Source organism: Onychomys torridus, chromosome X (assembly GCF_903995425.1).
Source record: "Onychomys torridus chromosome X, mOncTor1.1, whole genome shotgun sequence".
In the NCBI taxonomy this organism is placed as follows: Eukaryota; Metazoa; Chordata; class Mammalia; order Rodentia; family Cricetidae; genus Onychomys; species Onychomys torridus.
Window position 1 is genome coordinate 108,819,808 of NC_050466.1, and position 18,500 is coordinate 108,838,307.

Sequence of the window (18,500 nt, forward strand, 5' to 3'; positions counted from 1 at the left end):
AAATTTATACCTATTTGCAGCATGAGTAAATGCAAAAGTTAGTTTCAATTGTCTGAAATAATCATAGACATTTACTGATGGACTGGAATGAATAACTGGGATGAGTGGAACATGATACACAACTGTGCATAACTATGAGGCTAGAAATTGATTTGCTGTGGAGAATGCAAGAAACATGAAAGAAAGGTGTATTCACAGAGGGGCATTTTCATGTTTCTAATTTTGAAATTGGAACAGAATTCAATTATATGCAGAGATGTTTATAGCTGAATTATTGGGTGGCATATTAAACTGATTGTAATCACGGACCTTGAAATAAAACTCATATACCTATGGAAATCTGTGACAAGGGTACTTTTGAATATTTATTCCTTTTTAGACTAGGATACAGTATATTCTTATATGTGGATGTTTTTGTTTTAATTTCAACAAAGAAGTGAGCTGTTATTGAACATAAGAATGTTGTAATATTGATATATTACTCAGTTTGTTGTTAGTTTTTTGAGCATTCATTCTTAGCCAGGTACTGTTTCCAGTTCTACTTATAGGCAAAGAACCAAACTAGCATAGTCCCTGAAGTCTTGGAAATTAATATAGGTAGGTGAAACAGGGAAATTAAAAAAAAGCAGAGATACAGCTACATAAAATAATGATATGGTGGTAAATGTAAGGAGAGAGAAAGTGTTTGTGCTGTAGTAGAAGACATGCAAGCCAGAAATGAAGGTTGAGGGCACAAAGGACAGTCAAGTTCAATAGGCCTAAAGCACCAGCACCACTGAGTTGAACTGAATCAAAGATCTTTTGGAATCAGAGCTGAAGCATGAGGAAATATTAAGAGAAATAAACCCACCTGCTGGTGATAAATGAGGCCAGAGGCTAGAATAAGGAACAGATATGGAAAGCAAAATGATTTGTTTGATTTATTTTTTGTTATACAGTATGGTGAAATAAAAGTCTCCTTCTAACATTTGTATAGCTCATTTGTCTACAGAAAGCATAATAATAATAATAATAATAATAATAATAATAATAATAATAATGGAAACATTGTAGGTATGTTTGGCATGCAGTTTAAAACAAATATGTAGGAAATGAATTTGAATAACACTTATACTGCTTATGAAATACAGAACTAAAACCTTGACATTTTCCTGGAGCAACAGAGGTCATTTGCAGCTGATCTTGGAGTTATTATTTTCTTGATGATGGGTTATCTGGGGTTGTTTTTTGAATGATCAGCTCAAGACTCAGTTTCAATGAAACAGATATAAGGTACTGTATTCTCACACTGGCATGAGAATAATAAGCAAATCAATGTTTCTTTGAGCTCACCTATTCTACGTTTATTCCCACTCAGGTTTCATTTTAATAATCCCAACCTAAACATCTCATCAGGACCTTGTTTCCAATATCAGCACGATAGATATTAACATAATCGATCAGATTTTTCAAATGATGCCCATGAGCCAAGTCTAATGTTGAAAATTGTTTTTCATTAAGTTTTAATGAGAAAATCATGCAAGAATATCTTACATAATGAGTTTTTACCAAAATAAAGGTTGTAGGATTCCGTGCCTAACCAAAGTAAAACTGTAAATGTAAAAAATCCATAGCCTTGTACTTTTTGTCAAGATAATCACTCTGTATTCCCTTGATGCACATGCTGCCAACACTGCAGTTTCCCTGATGAGTTGTAGGATTATTGAATGGGCATATGGCCAGGTCGATGCAAGAGTCCCATTGACACAGGGCAGAGGAGAGACCTCTTCTGGTGAATGCATTGTTCTTTCCTTTGCTTCTTCTTTCCCAGAGGTAGCTATTGTAGCTGTGGTGTTTTCATCCTTTTTCTAAGTAGTAATTCCCCTTATTTGCTGGGGATCCATTCAAACCCTCCAGTGGATGTCTGAATCGCAGATAGTATTGGACCATATATATGTTTTTATGTGTTTTAAATTATCCCAAATTTTACTCTTTTTTCCCTTCATTTTAGTAGGTAAGGGGCTTTCAATTTTTCAATGAGAGAAAGCACTTAATAGCTTCCTTTTAGCATATGTAAAGTGTCAGTGTCAGTGTTCTGGTTCATTGTTTCAGGTCATTATTGAGTAAAATAACTGTTTCTTGAACAAATACACTGTGATATTGCAAGTAGATGTAGAAGTAGGAGCATTATCACACAAAACAATTACCTGGCAGAGAAGAGACCACATGCAGCATTGATATTCTGGTCAAAGAGAAGATTGATGACCAGTACAAGACAGAATGGGGCATTCTAATACTGCATTATGCTACTTAGAATACTGTGTGGTTTAAACATATGAATTATTTTCTTTTAGAATTGGCATTTAATATCTTTAACTGTAATTGTTTGCTGGGAACAGTTATGAAAACAAAACTTTATTGAAAGGGTGGCTACTGTGGTATCATAAGGTCATGCCATCACTGAATCCATTTTTTGCAATGGTATGGTTGTTCTTGTTTCTTCTTTTAAAGAACACATATTGTTCTACATTATTTCTATCCAATTCAAAGAATTAACTGAATCATTTATATTAAGAATTAGATGATTTTTTAAAATAGCTTTTGAAGATTTATTCATATGCAACAGAACACACTGATTTTAATTAATTAATTAATTGATAACACTAATGAATTTATTGTTTTTTTGATAGAGCAGGGTGAGTAGTTACTTACAGAAGCATCACTAACTCCTCACTTCAAACAGTTACATCACTGCAAAGTTCTACTCTGTCATGGATGAAGACCTCATGGAAACTCCATCATTAAGTTTGGGCTTTTTATTCTCCCAAGATCACTTGCATGTCGGAAAAGGAGTAATAATCAGACACCCTGGCAAGTTTCCTTGACCCTCAATGGAGAGTATCATTAGTTACATTACCATTACCAAGGACTAAGATTCCATTATATTGTTCTGATGTAGACATCATGGCTACTAGAGAAAAGTTCAAGAATGGCATCTTGTTATGATTAGAGGAAAAACTCAAAATATAGGTATGTATAATGTCTGATTAATGAGTAATGAATGGGGTATTCTAAGTAGTTGAACATTGTGGTTAGTGGAAAGCCAAGTATATAATTTTCTCATTAATCCTGTTGCATGTGATAGAAAATGCAGTCTTTCCTATTGCTGATTTGCACACTACTCTTTGTATGCAGAAAAATATGCTTTTCCTGTTTTTCTGTTCATAACATTTAGTTGTATAATGGTCTGAATACAAATTGTCCCTCTGTAGGCTCATATATTTGAACTATTAATCCCCAGGTGGCATTGTTATTTTGAGAGTGTGAAAGAGAATTCCAGAAAGGAAGCTATCTGTATAGCCTGATCAATTAGAACGTTAAAGAGAGTTTGTAATGTCTCTGATCCCATAATGTAATTATAATGTCCTTAGGGCTATCTTTAGCTTCCTAAAGATCTATACTTAAATCACCTCTGTGTTAGACCTAACATCTTAAGAAACAGTTAAAAAACGTTTGAATGTATTAATTTAACAAAATCATCTTCTCCATCAATCAAAGGGATAAGCATGTTATTAGAAAGAATTTGAGGTCTATAGTTGAGATTTTTCTGCCTGCTGTAACTACCCACTAAGCATTTCTACCAAAATGCCTTTTAAATGCCTTGATTTATCACTTTCTTTGTTTTGCTGCTATAAAAACACCATGAAGCCACTTACATGTTGCGAAATTATATTCTGAGAGACCTAAATATATGTTCCTGGGCTGTTGTCATTGAAATTTTCCTCCAGAATATTCTTATCCCCTTTGAGGTGAGAGCTCTATTGTTTGCATGGACTAGACAATGTGGAAATTTAGGAGTAGGAGCCAGTAATGGATGATTACAGGTGGGTTTTGAATAATACTTTTCCATTGTATGACTATACTAAAATTATGTAATGAATTTTCTGTTCATATAGGTGTCTTTCATTTTGTTTTGTGCAAGATATCTAAATTGAAAAACATGCTTCAACATACAAAAAAAAAATCAACAGAATCTCAAACCTTACTAATTTTTTAAATGGACATACCTTGTGATGGATGGCTAATTTTTGTTGTCAACTTCACTACATTTAGAATTACATAAAACACAAGCAACTGGGAGCAGCTAGGAGGGATTTTCCTTGATTGGGTTATATGAGTTGCAAGACCCACCTTAAATTCAGGTTATCTGAGATCAGAAAATCCACCCTAAATCTGGGCCATATATTCTGGTAGCACATCACATAAAGGAACATTTAAGATCTTGTATTTTTTCTGTCTATTTGGTATTACTGTCACTGACAAGTTCATCTATTATGAACCACCCCTTCAATGGCATTAGAACCTACTTCTTAGGGGTTCCAATATAGACTGAAAATTGTCAGTTCACTGGGAATTCCTTGGGACTCTCGCAGCAGATTGGGAATACTGAGACACCTAATCTCATGGACTGAACAACTACTGGATCCTTGGCCATCAGTCAGGAAATAGCCATTGTTGATCTACTTGGATGACAGCTTATAAGCCACTCTAATAAATCCCTTACAAATATATACTTTCTCACCCCTCAAAGGCAAATACATTAAAACAAATTTATTCCTACTAATGCTAATCATTGCAAACATACATTCATTTATGTTTCTCAGTTTATCAGTTTAAACATTTCATGCTGACCATCCACGAAATAGCATATTAGCTTACTTAACTTACACAGCCAGTCATCTCCCACACTGTGACTAAGAGGAAGAAAACTTAGTCTATTGCTTTTAAAAGTATGACTCCTTCAGCAGTGTCAGGATGCTGTGGACATTGGTTTTTATGTATTTTCAGAAATAGTCCTCTATGTTAAACCTGTCTGTCTCTCATATAAACATGCCTCAAGCATAAACAAGCATCACAGATAATGATTTTTAACTGCATTTCCTGATTTCTCTTCTTGTTGCATGTGATATTGTTTCTTATATTCCTATCTTTGTTGTAAAGATGCCCAACAGCTATGTCTAAAGGTCACAATAATTTTCCTTCAAGCCAGTGCTTTAGAATAGTCCCTGTGTCCTTCTTCACTCCTGTAATATATACCCATGCTACTTATCTTTAAAAGTGTCCTTTTTGTTAGACATGGTGGCTTATGCATATAGTCCCAGCATTTGTTTCAGTAAAATTATGAATTCAAGGCCAGTCTCAGTACTTACTGAGTTTGAGGAAAACCTTGGATATTTGAGAGACTATGTCTAAATTAGGCCACAACAGAACCACCCATTTTCACCCATGTGTAATGAATGAATGATCAAGTTTTGGTAATTAATCAATCACTTCAAATATTTATTATTTTTGTGGCAAAATATTTAAAATCCCTATCTTGTAGTTATTTTGAAACAAACATGGTATTGTTAAATACAGTTCCCCTTTTTATTATAACTAGAAAACAGTCTTAATTCAAAACAAAAAGAAGTGTTTATTAGGTAGGAGATAATACTTAATTTTTGTGTTTATGTGATTACTACTGAAATTGAGCATACTCTTGTTCTTATCTTTTTATTATTATGCTTAAGGATAATTTTATCCAAGCTTAGAAAAATTCCAGGGTAAGCATGCTTCACGTCTCAGAAGTAAGAAGAATGGAAGAAAGAAAGGAAAAATAAGCCATGTCATTAAAGCTGGCATGAAGGTCAAACACATAGCAAACAGCCACATGGTGTGGAGGGAGGTTTAAGAAAAAGAATAAGAAAGCCCAAAGTACCTGAAAAAAAAACTAATTCAGACTTTTGTCAGAATCTGAAAGAAAGAGACAAGCCCCAGGAAGAAGACCATCCCAGATGAATCCCAGAGTGCCTCATAGGGCCTATACTAGAGGATGGGAATTTGGGAAGGTAAAAGTACAGAATCTTGTTAAGACAAAATAAATCTTTCTGCCTATCTCTTTAGCATGGCTGAAGGTGAGCCTCCTTTCCATGGGATTGGCTGTTACCTAGATAGTTGACCTGGTTACACTGCAATGGTACATATCTACAAGGTCATTAATTCTATTCTCTTGACCAAAAGGATAGATTTTTCTCAATGGGTCTTTACTGTTACTTCAGCATTTCCTCTTCTAATAAGCAAAGCCCAAAACTATGTAGGAAAATAATCAGGGGTCAAAGTCCTCAGACACTCCAGCATCTCTGAGCTCTGGCAAGTGCAAGGGTGAAAGGGATCCAATGACAAGAAAGAAACTGATAATTTTCCTTTGAGATCCTTTTAGCCTGTACATCCTAGCTAATTTCTTCCCCCTGTTTTTATTATTCCCTCCTCTAAATAGGTAACTCCAACTTCCATTGTTGAGGTGATCAATATGGTCTTTTCAACTAAATGGAGGTATTCAGTTGAGATGGCAGTTGGGACACCCTCCAGTGGACCTATCCAAAGGACCACAAACACCATCAGTAGTTTTATTTATATAACATACAGAAGTAGGGAGGAAAGGAAGTCGTGAGTGCCTGGAAAGAGATGTGAGTATAAAGAAAAGTCAAGAATTACTGACATTACAAGTTCTAGTAAAGAATCAAAAGACAGAATAGTCTATTTTCTAAATGTCTAAATCAAAGTACATTAGAATTTCTATTTTTATTTATGATATTATAATTACATCCTTTCCCCCATTCCCTTTCCTCTCTACATATCATCACATGTAGGCCTCTTTGTTCTCTTTCTGTATAATGTAATTTTCAGGTCTGACCATTTGGTATTGGGCAACCAAATTATGTGCTCTTCCTTGGAGAAGACTATTTTTCCTATTCTCAATATGCTTTGTTGTCAGTAGATTTTGGTAGGATTGTGGCATCTTGGATACACAATAGCATGTCCATGGTAGTTTTCCTTCTTCAGCTTATGCTTAGGATGTCATGTTGGTGAGACTTATGGATATAGCTTTTGACATTCCTAAGAGACACAATCTAGCAAACTCAATTATCCTCTATCTCTTAGGATCATTCTCTGCTTGATTCGGAAATGATTTCTGGGCCATAGGTGCAGGAGTTATATCGTAGATGTAACCCTTGTGATTAAGATTCAGAACTTGATATTTTGATTGGTTCTGGTTTTCTGTAATAGTCTGTAATTTGTTGCAAAGAGAAGTTGTCTTGATGGGGATGAGAACTACACCTAACTTTGGGTATAAGAACAAATATTTAGGATGAAATTAGGGATTACACTGGTTAAGAAAAGTGGCAATTGTTGGTTCTCCAAAATCCTTGACTTCACTAGGCTTAGGTAGTTGGCTAGGTTTCCTGTGCAAAGAATGATTCCCTCTTTTTCAATGGATCTTAAGTCCAATCAGAGAACTTTTGGTTATTTCCAAGGTATGCATGCCACCACTACACCTTTAGGGTTATCATTTGCCATGGTGGTTGTTGATGTGATCTATAGGCCTCATAGCTTGTTAGGTGCTGTATGCTTCCCTCATTTGGAAACTTGCAATTGTGTCTTCAGGTGTCTTGAAAGCTAGTCCCCAGAGTGGAATCTTTCAGATTAGATCCAGCTCAGGAGCCTCTGGGCCCTTCACCTATAAGGACTTTCCTTCTACCTCTGTGCTGTAGCCAAGGGCAATAGCAATATTTTGTAATTTGGGAGGAGTCTCTTCAATAACCCTACCAACAACTCAAAAGAGGACTTTTCATGCCCTGTGTCTTGTTAGATGGCCTTTGGCTCTTGGAGGGAGTATTATCAATTCAGATGGAACTATTTCAGTTAAACTACACACAAACACACACACACACACACACAGAGATAGATATAGTTAATAGTATAATTTCTTATGATATTTTTGACATCCTTAGTGTTATTTTAGCTTTCTCTTTCCTACTTCTGTATTTATCTCCCTCCCAATACTCTAATTAGAGCTCATTTTTTTTGTATTTCCTCCATCAGATTACTTTTATTCCATTATTCCCGTCTTTATTGCTTTCCCATCCCCTCATCCCAATGATGGTTTCATTTTAGTTTCCTGGATTCTGCAGTTACTCCAGAATATGTTCTCAAATCTAAAGATTTGAAGCTAGGTGTATGTACAGAAAGAGAATATGCTGTTTGTCTTTCAGGTCTACATTACATTATTCCATATTATCTTTTCTAGTTCCATCTACTTATCTGCAAAATTCATAATTTCATTTTTATTTACAGATAAATAGGATTCCATAGTGTATACGTACCACATTTTCATGATTTGTTCCTTAGTTGAAGGACATTTAGTTTTCTTCCATTTCATAGTGAAGGAATAATCATATCTGAACAAAACAATCCTGAGCACAAAGAACAATACTGGAATGATTGTCATTCCAAATATTATTATATAATACAAAGCCATAGTAATAAAAGCAATACAATACTAACACAAAAATAGATACGTTTACCAATGGAAGAAAGTAAAAAACCCAAACATAAGTACACATGAGTTCAGCAAGTTTGTAATTGATGAAAATGCCAAAAACATATGCTGGAGAAAATGAACATCTTCAACAAATGATGCTGGGAGAACTGAATATCCACTGGACCCATATCCACCACCCTGGACAAAAACTAACACTACATTTATCAAAGATCTAAAAGTGAAACTTCAAATACTGAAACTACTAGAAGAAAACATAGTACTCTATATGATATAAGTATAGTAAGAACTTTTTGAATCAGACTTTATTTGTCAAAGAATTAAGGCCAAAAATTGATGAGTGGGACTTTATAAAATTCTAAAGCTTTGGCAGAGCAAAAAACAAAACAACTAACTACAGAGGAAGCCCACAAAATGGGAGAAAATATCTGCCATCTACATACATGACAGAGAGCTAGTATGCTGAGTAAGTAAAGAACTCAAAATAAATAAACAAATCTGGTCAAACAAACAAAAACGAATGACCTATTCAAAACATGGGACTGGGAACTGGACAGAGTTCTCATAAGAAAAAAAATGGCTAATAGATTTCTTTTAAAATGTATGTTGTCCCTAGCAATTAGGGAAACACAAATCAAAACAACTTTGTGACTTCTTATCCTAGATAGAAAGGCAAAGATCAACAAAATAACTGATAACAAATGACGGAGTGGGTATGGGGAAAATGGAACCCTCATTCACTATTAGAGAGATTTCAAAATAGTATAGCCACTATGGAAATCAGTTTGGAGAATTCCTTTTTGAATAAGGAACTTTTTATTCATTTTTACTTACCAACCACACACCTCCTCCCTCTCTTCCAGCCTTCCCCCGCCAACCCACCCACCCCCATTCCCTCCTTCAACAGGGTATGGCTTCCCATGGGAACTCAGGAGAGCCTAGTACATTCAATAGAGGCAGGTCCAAGTTTCTTCCCTGGCATCAAGGCCATACAAGGTGTCCCACCATAGGTAGTGGGTTCCAAAAAGCCAGCTCATGCACTGGGGATGGATCCTGATCCTACTGTTAGGGGGGTCCTTAAGAAGATCATGCTACACAACTGTCTTGCTATGCAGAGAGGGCCTAGTCCAGTCCCATGTAGGCTCCACAGCTGTTGGTCTAAAAGTTCATGAGTTCCCACTAGCTTGCTTTTGTTGTCTCTGTAGGTTTCCCCATCATGATCTTGATGCTCCTTGCTCATAGAATCCCTCTTCTCTCTCTCTGACTGGACTCATGGAGCTCGGCCTGGTGCTTGGCTGTGGATTTGCTTCCATCTGTTACTGGATGAAGGCGTTATGATAAGAGTTAGAGAATTCACCAGTCTGATTACTGGGATAAGCCAGTACAGGACCCTCTCAACTACTGCTAGTAGTCTAAGCTTGTGGATTCCTGGGAACTAAAATCTACCATATGACCCAGATATACTACTCCTTGGCATTATCTCAAAAGGTTTTGAATCCTACTTACTCTACAGATAATTGCTCAGCCATGTTCATTGCTATACTATTTACAATAGCTAGAATTTCTTAATTGGCTCACAGTTCACAGAATCATTCAACCTTTGCTTTTTGTTTGTTTTTGTTTTGTTTTGTTTTTCCCATTAGACTTTAAGATTGGATTCAAGAGTAACGAACCTAGTATGTTTTAGACACTGTGATCACTGTTGCTGTTGCTAGAATAATATTGTGATATCCCCCTCAGATAGCTTCTGAAGCAGATGAGAAAATATGTTTTACTATCATTCAGTTTTCAAGTTGAAAATTGCCCAGGTAGAGTGTTAGTCCTCAAAAGTAAATGTACTCTGGGCATGGTGACACAAACCCACAAACATAGCATCGAAAGGCTGGAACAGGAAGTGTACTTTAAGTACTTTCCTAGGTGTTCTGTAAGCCAAGTAAGTAGACAATCAAGACTAATAACCACATGTTTCATAACACAGTAAAGCCATTTACCAAATAGAACACTTGTTACAAAATATAATATATAAAAATTTCAAGTTTCTATTCTTGAGCTCTAGATGGTGATTTTTTTAAGTTAATGGTTGCTTTTGTGAAGAAATTTGTTTTCATCACAGTAAAAGCAAGCATTTGCTTTTTAAAGCAGTTAAATTGGTATCATACATTAAAGTGAAATACTGAATATTTTCTCTTACATTCTCTAATGTTTTTAGTCACTTAATTTTCCTTTAACTTCAAAGTGTAACTATGGAGAAGCTAAAATGATATTATTTAAAGAGTTCAAATTAGTCTTATGCTGTTTATAAAGAGAATCTAGCCACAGCAAGACTATATTGATTATGTAAAATAAAATTTAAAATAAAATTAATATATGATTCTATGGCTATAGCACCACTATCATTTCTGATGAAAATTATTTATTTTTTACTTATTAAAGCTAGATGTCAATAAGATAGAAAATAATATGTTTATTATTTCCCTTTTTAATATATGGGTATTTGAAACCTTTCAATAATTTTGCCTTTTGGGAAAAAAAGTCAGTCAAAAGGAGGAGTCAGTGATGATCACTACAATTCCCAAAATATGTGCTATTTTGAAAAAGGAGATCTATTGTATATACTAAGTCTATATGCATATGACAATGTGCATATTGTATTGGGACTTTTAACTACATACTAATTTTCAGAGTTGATCAGAAAACTCCATGTTTCAACACTAGCTTGTTGGGCAAGCTAGAGTAAAGTGTAGAAATTAGATTTCTCAGTTTTGCTTTCTATCTTCTTTATTGTAGTTCTCTTACATTAGAAGGAGTAGAGAGTATAAACACAGGTGGAGGAGGTTCAGGTGTAGCTATAAATCAGAAAGCAAGCAGAAGGAAAACAAACCATGTGTAGGGGACTTAAAATGAGGAAAACTTAAGAAACCCAAGGGAGATTCACAGCAAAAAGAGGTGAAACCAGTATAAACTAATAAAATAAAATAAAAATATAAAGAACATATAACAATAACATTCATATTATTTGGATAGCTCATTATTCTCAGACAAATTTTTGAAACAAAATTCTTTTTGTGGTATGTTGACTCATGCAAGTTGTTTCTCAGAAGAAATATAATTTTAGGCTCTTGGAGAGTGTTGAAAACTTTTTTCTCCTATTCATTAATAAAGTTACACTTTGATGGGTATTTTTTAAATAATGACTTTATTGTGTTTATTCATTCACTACAATCAAAACAAGAATTTTCTTTTTCAGATGTATTATTTTGCTTCAAAGCAATACTTTTGTGAATTTCATAATTATTTTCTCAAACTCAAGCTGAATTAAATTTAGGGATTTTTTTTTATATTTTGTTCTTAATGAGCCAATCCATTATTAATGAAAATGCGTTGATTGTTTTAGGATTTATTTCAAGCTTTCTTTAGTTATGTGAGTTTATGTTAAGTATTTGCATAATTAGCCAACTAAATATTGTACTAGCCAAAAAATAAAGCAATTTGTAATAAAAATAATCTGGTTCAAAAATAGGCTTATTCTTCCATTAATGGTTGCTACTGAGATGAAGCAATTAAAGCAATACATTATTATTCATTATTCCATGTCCTCTGGTCCGCTGGGTTCCTGCACTGCCACCTTCAAGTGGAAAGAAGGAGCCCTTTGTGAACCTCCATTTCACTTGTATTTTATTTGGTTTTCCCTTTGCTAAAAAGAAGTCAAAGTTCACTCCAGACCAAATTGCCTCTGTGAGTTTACCTTTAACTCTCTAATACCAGAAGATTCATATTTCCTTTTGTCCCTGCTACCTCCTCTGCATTAACCCCATTTGTCTCTCAATGACACACAGATATTTTCCTCTGAGGTCATGGGTATGTCCTTGATTTTTCAACAATTACATCACTTTAAAATTTTTTTTATTTATTTTTACAGTTCTTTTTCCAGTTAGTTTATTGAACTCTTTCTGCAGTGAATAAACATACAGTTTATACTCTACCAAGCTCTATTCTTAGCACTTTACAAATATTAACTCCTGTGGCTTATTTTAAAGGCATCTGCTTGACTTTGCATCTCATGCTCATTCTGGTATTGATTTTTGTCTTGTTCCAGCAATAGCTCATGTGATAAGGTCCCTGACTGTTTTACAAAATGAATTATCAAGCAGAAGAAGAGTGACAGAATCTAAAACAGAGGATAATGTGGTTGTTTCCTAGGTTTTCAATGAATAATATCACTTTTATTTTTCTTGTGATGTAAATGTGGTACTGAGGAAGGCAATACAGATAATATTGATGGTTATTCTTTGTGCAGTGTTTTGTGTTTTAAGCACTTTACATACATTATCTTGTAACTTGGGGACAACTGAATGCAATTTAGTTATTATCCTCTCCAGTTATAAAGGAGACAGCCAAAGGCCAGAAGAGTAAAGCAACTGATATTGAGATTTAGATGAGTAACCCACATTTAAAAGACTTTGATAGGGTGTGATAGGATGCATTTCAGAGATGGGAAAATTGAGGTTCAGAGAACACTAACATTTAATGATTGCCAAACACAAATACAATTTTGGTCTCAATTAAACCTAGCAACAACTTTTTTGTTTTGTTTTGTTTTTTGAGACAGGGTTTCTCTGTGTAGCTTTGTGCCTTTCCTGGAACTCACTTGGTAGCCCAGGCTGACCTCAAACTCACAGAGATCCACCTTTCTCTGCCTCCTGAGTGCCGGGATTAAAGGCGTGCACCACCACCCTGCTTGGCACAACAACTTTATGTGTAATGCATCGGTGACATGCCAAGATCACAAAAAAAAGGGCAGACCAATTTGCTATATGAGAGTTGCCTAGTTTCAAATCTTTATTATATTTTGACTAGGCAAATACTTTGAAACATCTAGAAGCACATAAAATGAATTTCATTGGACTGTGGAAAGTGCTTTTTATTAAAAACAATTATTTTATAGTGTGTTTCAAAGAGTATATCATATGTGGTATTTTATTGATACTATTTTCAAGAACAAGTGTAAATTTTCATAGTATTTAATACATAAATTAGAAATGTACACATTTAAAATATGTAGGAAGGACTGGAGAGATGGCTCAACTGTAAAAACAGTTGTTGCTTTTGTAGAGGACACATGTTTGTGTCTTAGCATACACATGATGGCTCAGAACTCATAATTCTAGCTCCAGGTGATTCATTATGCCTTCTTTTGATTTACATGGGCACCTGTCATATGATGTACATACACACAGCTGGGTCATGATAAGACATACCTACAATCTTAGAAGTTGTAAGTAAAGGCTGGAGAATGAAGAGTCCAAGTTTACTGTTGCATACATAGTGAGTTCTAGGATAGCCCGAGCTATGTGAGTCCCATCTCAGAAATCAAAAAGAATAAAAAGTAAAATACATAGGAAAACAAAGCTGACATAGTATAGAGGCATGGCTGTTCTGCTATGGGATGATCTGTATGTCAAATGTGTTGCTCTGATTGGTTAAAATAAATAAAGAGATGATTGTCCAATAGCCAGGCAGGAAGGATAGAGTAGGCGGGACAAGGAAGAGGAGAAGGTGGGAACAGGAAGGCTGGGAGGAGACACTGCCAGCCGCTGCCATGAGAAGCAACATGTAAAGACACCTGTAAGCCACAAGCCATGTGGTAAAGTATAGACTAATAGAAATGGGTTAATTTAAGATAAAAGAAGCAGATAACAAGAAGCCTGCCATGGTCATACAGTTTGTAAGCAATATAAGTTTCTGTGTTGGGTCTGAGCGACTGTGGGACTGGTGGGTAAGAGAGATTTGTCCTGACTGGGCCAGGCAGGAAAACTCTAACTACACTGTTCATGCTATGGAAATATGGATAATGCCAGGTAATATTAGGAAATATTTTGTGGGCAAATGAATAAAAAGATTAATTATTTGCATTATGTTATAGATCGAGTTCTAAAGAGACTGACAAAGGCTCCCACTTAGGTGAAACCTGAAGTAAATGGATGGACTCAGGATAAGTAGTAATGTGGTTATGTCCAAAACTCTTCTCGAAACACAGAAGACAGATACTCTTCTGCAGGGAGTTACCTGGATATGGTGGTGGCTAATTTATGGGTTTGTAGTGAATGACAGAGAACATCTTCCCCACCAGATAGAGACAACATCAAGTAAGGAAACCATACTTCTTCTAGTACTCCCCATTCCTCTTTCTCTTCTCTTTCTTGTGATCTGTTCTCCATATCCAAGAAGACTGGCTTTCATTTTCTAAAAATTGTGGCCAGAATCAAGGATGCACATGAGACACAAAACACTGCTCATCCTGGGATATTATCCAACCTCTTTCTGTGCCAAGAGCTTTTTGAACCACTATATTCATGCTATACAAGAAAGATACTACTGTTTTAATATGTTTGTGCTGAGGAAGGAAGATATAGAATGACAAGATATGCATCCAAAAGACATTCAAATCAGAAGGGGTTGGGAGGACATTTATTGCAAATATGAATCCAGAATTAAAGCTGGAACCAGCTATACAAGTTCAAAATTCCTCTGAGCACTTTCTTGGAGGATAACAATTCTGGGTGACTTTTTTTTTTTTACAATAGAGTGAGATAATCTTTACTTATGGATGAAACATTTCCAGCAATATTCCCAATCCCTTTTATTTAAACAATCTTTTCAACAATATCCTATATGGATTTGTACATTATGTTTCCTTTTTCAGTGCATCTGGAAAAAATCCCTCAAAAGTATCATTTTCATCAGAGGCAGTAAGCCCAAGGAAAAATTGAAGAGTAGCATAGTTCATTATCTTGAGAGAATGACCTCTCAGTAACAATACAATTGCCTCATTCAACAGGACCTTTCTCAGTCTAGAGGAACAGAATCTGAAAAGTTCAGTCACATGAAAATGTGGATGACTTAATGTGTTAATTGTATTTGGGGAATTTGCATCTTAGTAGAAAACTCACTAAAAAGAATAATGCTTTACAGAACATTCAACATTCGATCCAAGTCATTATATAGAAAAGTGTGTGTGAGTGTATGTGTGTATGCATGTCTATATTGTGTTGTGTGTATCTGTGTGTTTGTGTCTCTGTGTGTTGTACATGTCTATGTATTTTTGTGTGTTTATTGGAAGAGTGGTAGTCATCATGGAGAGGAATTTTTGGGTGGTCAAACACTGCAATTCCTTCATAATATGAGACTAGCTCTGATATTCGTCACTGTAGAAGTGGAAGGTATAATGTGGGCTACTGAGGATAAACAGAGTTGAATAATTGTGTTTGGTTTACTGAATCCCTATGTTACTCAAGAAAGACTCACTTAGATAGAAATAATACCACAGACTTTTAAGAGTGATAATAGCAGTTAACATTTATTGAAGATTTGCAGACATTATACTTATAAGGTTAGATCTATTAACTTATTTAATTTTAAGATGTATTAATTTATTTAATCTTCACAGCAGTTGTATGTGGAAATTGAGGCCCCAAGGGGATAAGCAACTTACTCAAGGCCACCAAGTTAGTAGAGCTAAGCAAGTATTGCACTTATAATCTTAATAGCATCTAGACATAAGAGATCATTGAAGTAAAAGGGAGATGATACATTCCATATAGGAACAGTGGCTTAGGAACCTTGCATGTTAATGGAAAAGATATGATTTGAACTCATGTCTCATGATTTATTATATTTTCCAGTTTGTCTGTTTTTTCTCCATATCTGTTTTTATATTTCCCTCACAATGGAAGTTTGACAGGTAGAAAACAGCAAGAAGAGATTGTGCAGCTGCTCTAAGTATACACGTAACTTTGATAAGAGTTACTGTCTTGAGTAGCAAGTAAGAAGGTCGATATGCTTCGTTAATATAACAAAAGTTATATTTCAATGTGTTGATGGTCATCACACAAGGTTCACAGTCTAAATTCCTAACTATAGTCCTAAGTCTATCTCTCCAAGGCTGCTCACCTCTGTATCTTAGCTGGAGGTCAAGTCAAGTCTATAACAGAAGTCTCTAATTTGAAGGCCACAGGGCAGATCAAGGTGGCATCTCTCCAGATATGCAGAGAAGAGTATTGCTCTTGGTGTCTGCTTATATACTGTTCAGTGGGTGTCATGGGGTTCTAGGACTGTGTATGGTTATATTACATGAGTTATGTCACTGGGTTCTGGTTATCAGGTGGGTGCAGCCTTTGGTGTAATGGAGATTCTTGATTGTAGTGGGGAATCCTGACTAAACTATTTTTACATTTCTAAAAGACATGCTCATTACATTTTTTACTATGCTCATTACAGCTACCAACCATCAAGTTGTAGGACACAACACACTAAGATTATAATCAGTAGAGGGGATTTTTAATGATCAGAGAGTTTACATGAAAGTGAGGATTCAGAAAAGTATCAGAAAACACATAACATTTGAGTTGTGAAACTATACAACCAGGCCTTGGATAAGTAGAAATTAGAGTCTTGTAATGAAGTTATCAGTGTAACAAAGACATGAGTGTCAAAGGGAATAGAAGACTGGAAATGGTTTTGAGAGAAAAAAAAGGTTAAAAAATTTTGCCATTACCTGGCAAATGCCTTGTCAATGAGAGTTATGGAGAATGTAGAACCAAAAGTTACTCAATGAACTTAAAGCCAGACTGACCATCAAAAACGAACATGAATAATAGAGACTAAAATGGTGCCTTGAAAAGACAACTTAATATGGCATTAAAACTTAGTAAACTTAATAGGTTTCTAAATCTTTAGATTTTTCAAATCTTTCCATGTGTGACCTTCTGTTTGACAGAACTCTCTTCAGATACATATTGTCTATATTTTTACAGGTAAACCCAACAAAAATTTCTATGAGTATAAAACCCCACATGGCTCATCTCAATAATCAAAACTACCAGCTGTTAGATCCAAAGGTTACACCATTTCTCCTCAAAAGTGCATCCCACTGACTTGACACAAAACTGAATCTAGGATCAGCTCAAACTGGACTCTAGGATTTCTCATGGTTAGATTAAAGCCAGCATTCCTTAGGATTTGGTGAAACAGATTCACAGTGTCATTTCCTTTCCATATGATACATAACTGTGAAAGCTTATCAAAGCCCATGCTGGCTTCTATGCTACTTAATGCCTTACTCATATATACCTGTTAAACCTCTCAAAGCCCACTATCCTGCTCCTTCTCATCTTGTTCCTTCTCTTCCCTCACTATGTTAGCTCCTAGACTACTGCACTTCATATGCTTCCCTCCTGCTAGATATCTGTTCATTCATAATGGCAAGATTCTTAAACTTACTCTTGCTATTCTCCCTTCTCTTGCAGATAGCCCTGGCCATGTCCAGTCTGCTTATTTTTGTCTCTCTTCTGGACTCTTCCAGATACCTCTGTATATTTTCTCTCTCTTACCCAGAATAAAATCCTTCCCTCTAATCATAGAGCAGCCACTTCAGTATTTTATTACTGTTCTTCTCACTATACCACCCAGCTCAGTTATGTATTCCAGCAATATTTCTAAAAGATTCACTAGAGAAGCTGTAGTTTATATTGAGTTCCTTTCACTTAGCCATTTGAGTGATGACATTAACATGATAAATAAGGCAGAATGGTGAGGTATTACTGCCAGTCAAATACCATACACCTACTGATGCTTCTATTTGTTTTGGAGGTGCTAAAGATTGAACCCAGGGCAGTGCACATCCTAGACAAGTCCTTTCATTACTGCCCTATACACTTCACCAGTGCTTTATGTCTTTCAAGAATTATTAATTGAGAACAAATTAAGTAGCAGGGCATGAATTTTTAATGACGTAGGCTGTTTCTATAATTTCTGAATACATTATATTGCAAAATTCTTTGGTCAGAGTTAAATGTTTGTAATTCATAATGTCCCATCTCTAGTACCTATCAAGAGAAACCAGGCCCTGTGCCTATTTACAAAAGAACAGCCACTTTCAGTTTACACAAGAGAAGCAAATTCTACCTTCCATAAAATGTGCAAGACAATTGTGGTTGCAGAGCCCCTCTTCCCTTTTTAAGCAGACTTTGCATTCTTTACTTTTAGTGCTTGTCTGCTTAGTACCTCCTGTTGAAGTCATTGAGAGTGGGCACCATCTTGAACTTGGAGGAATATGGGCATGTATAAGTCTCCACATATATTG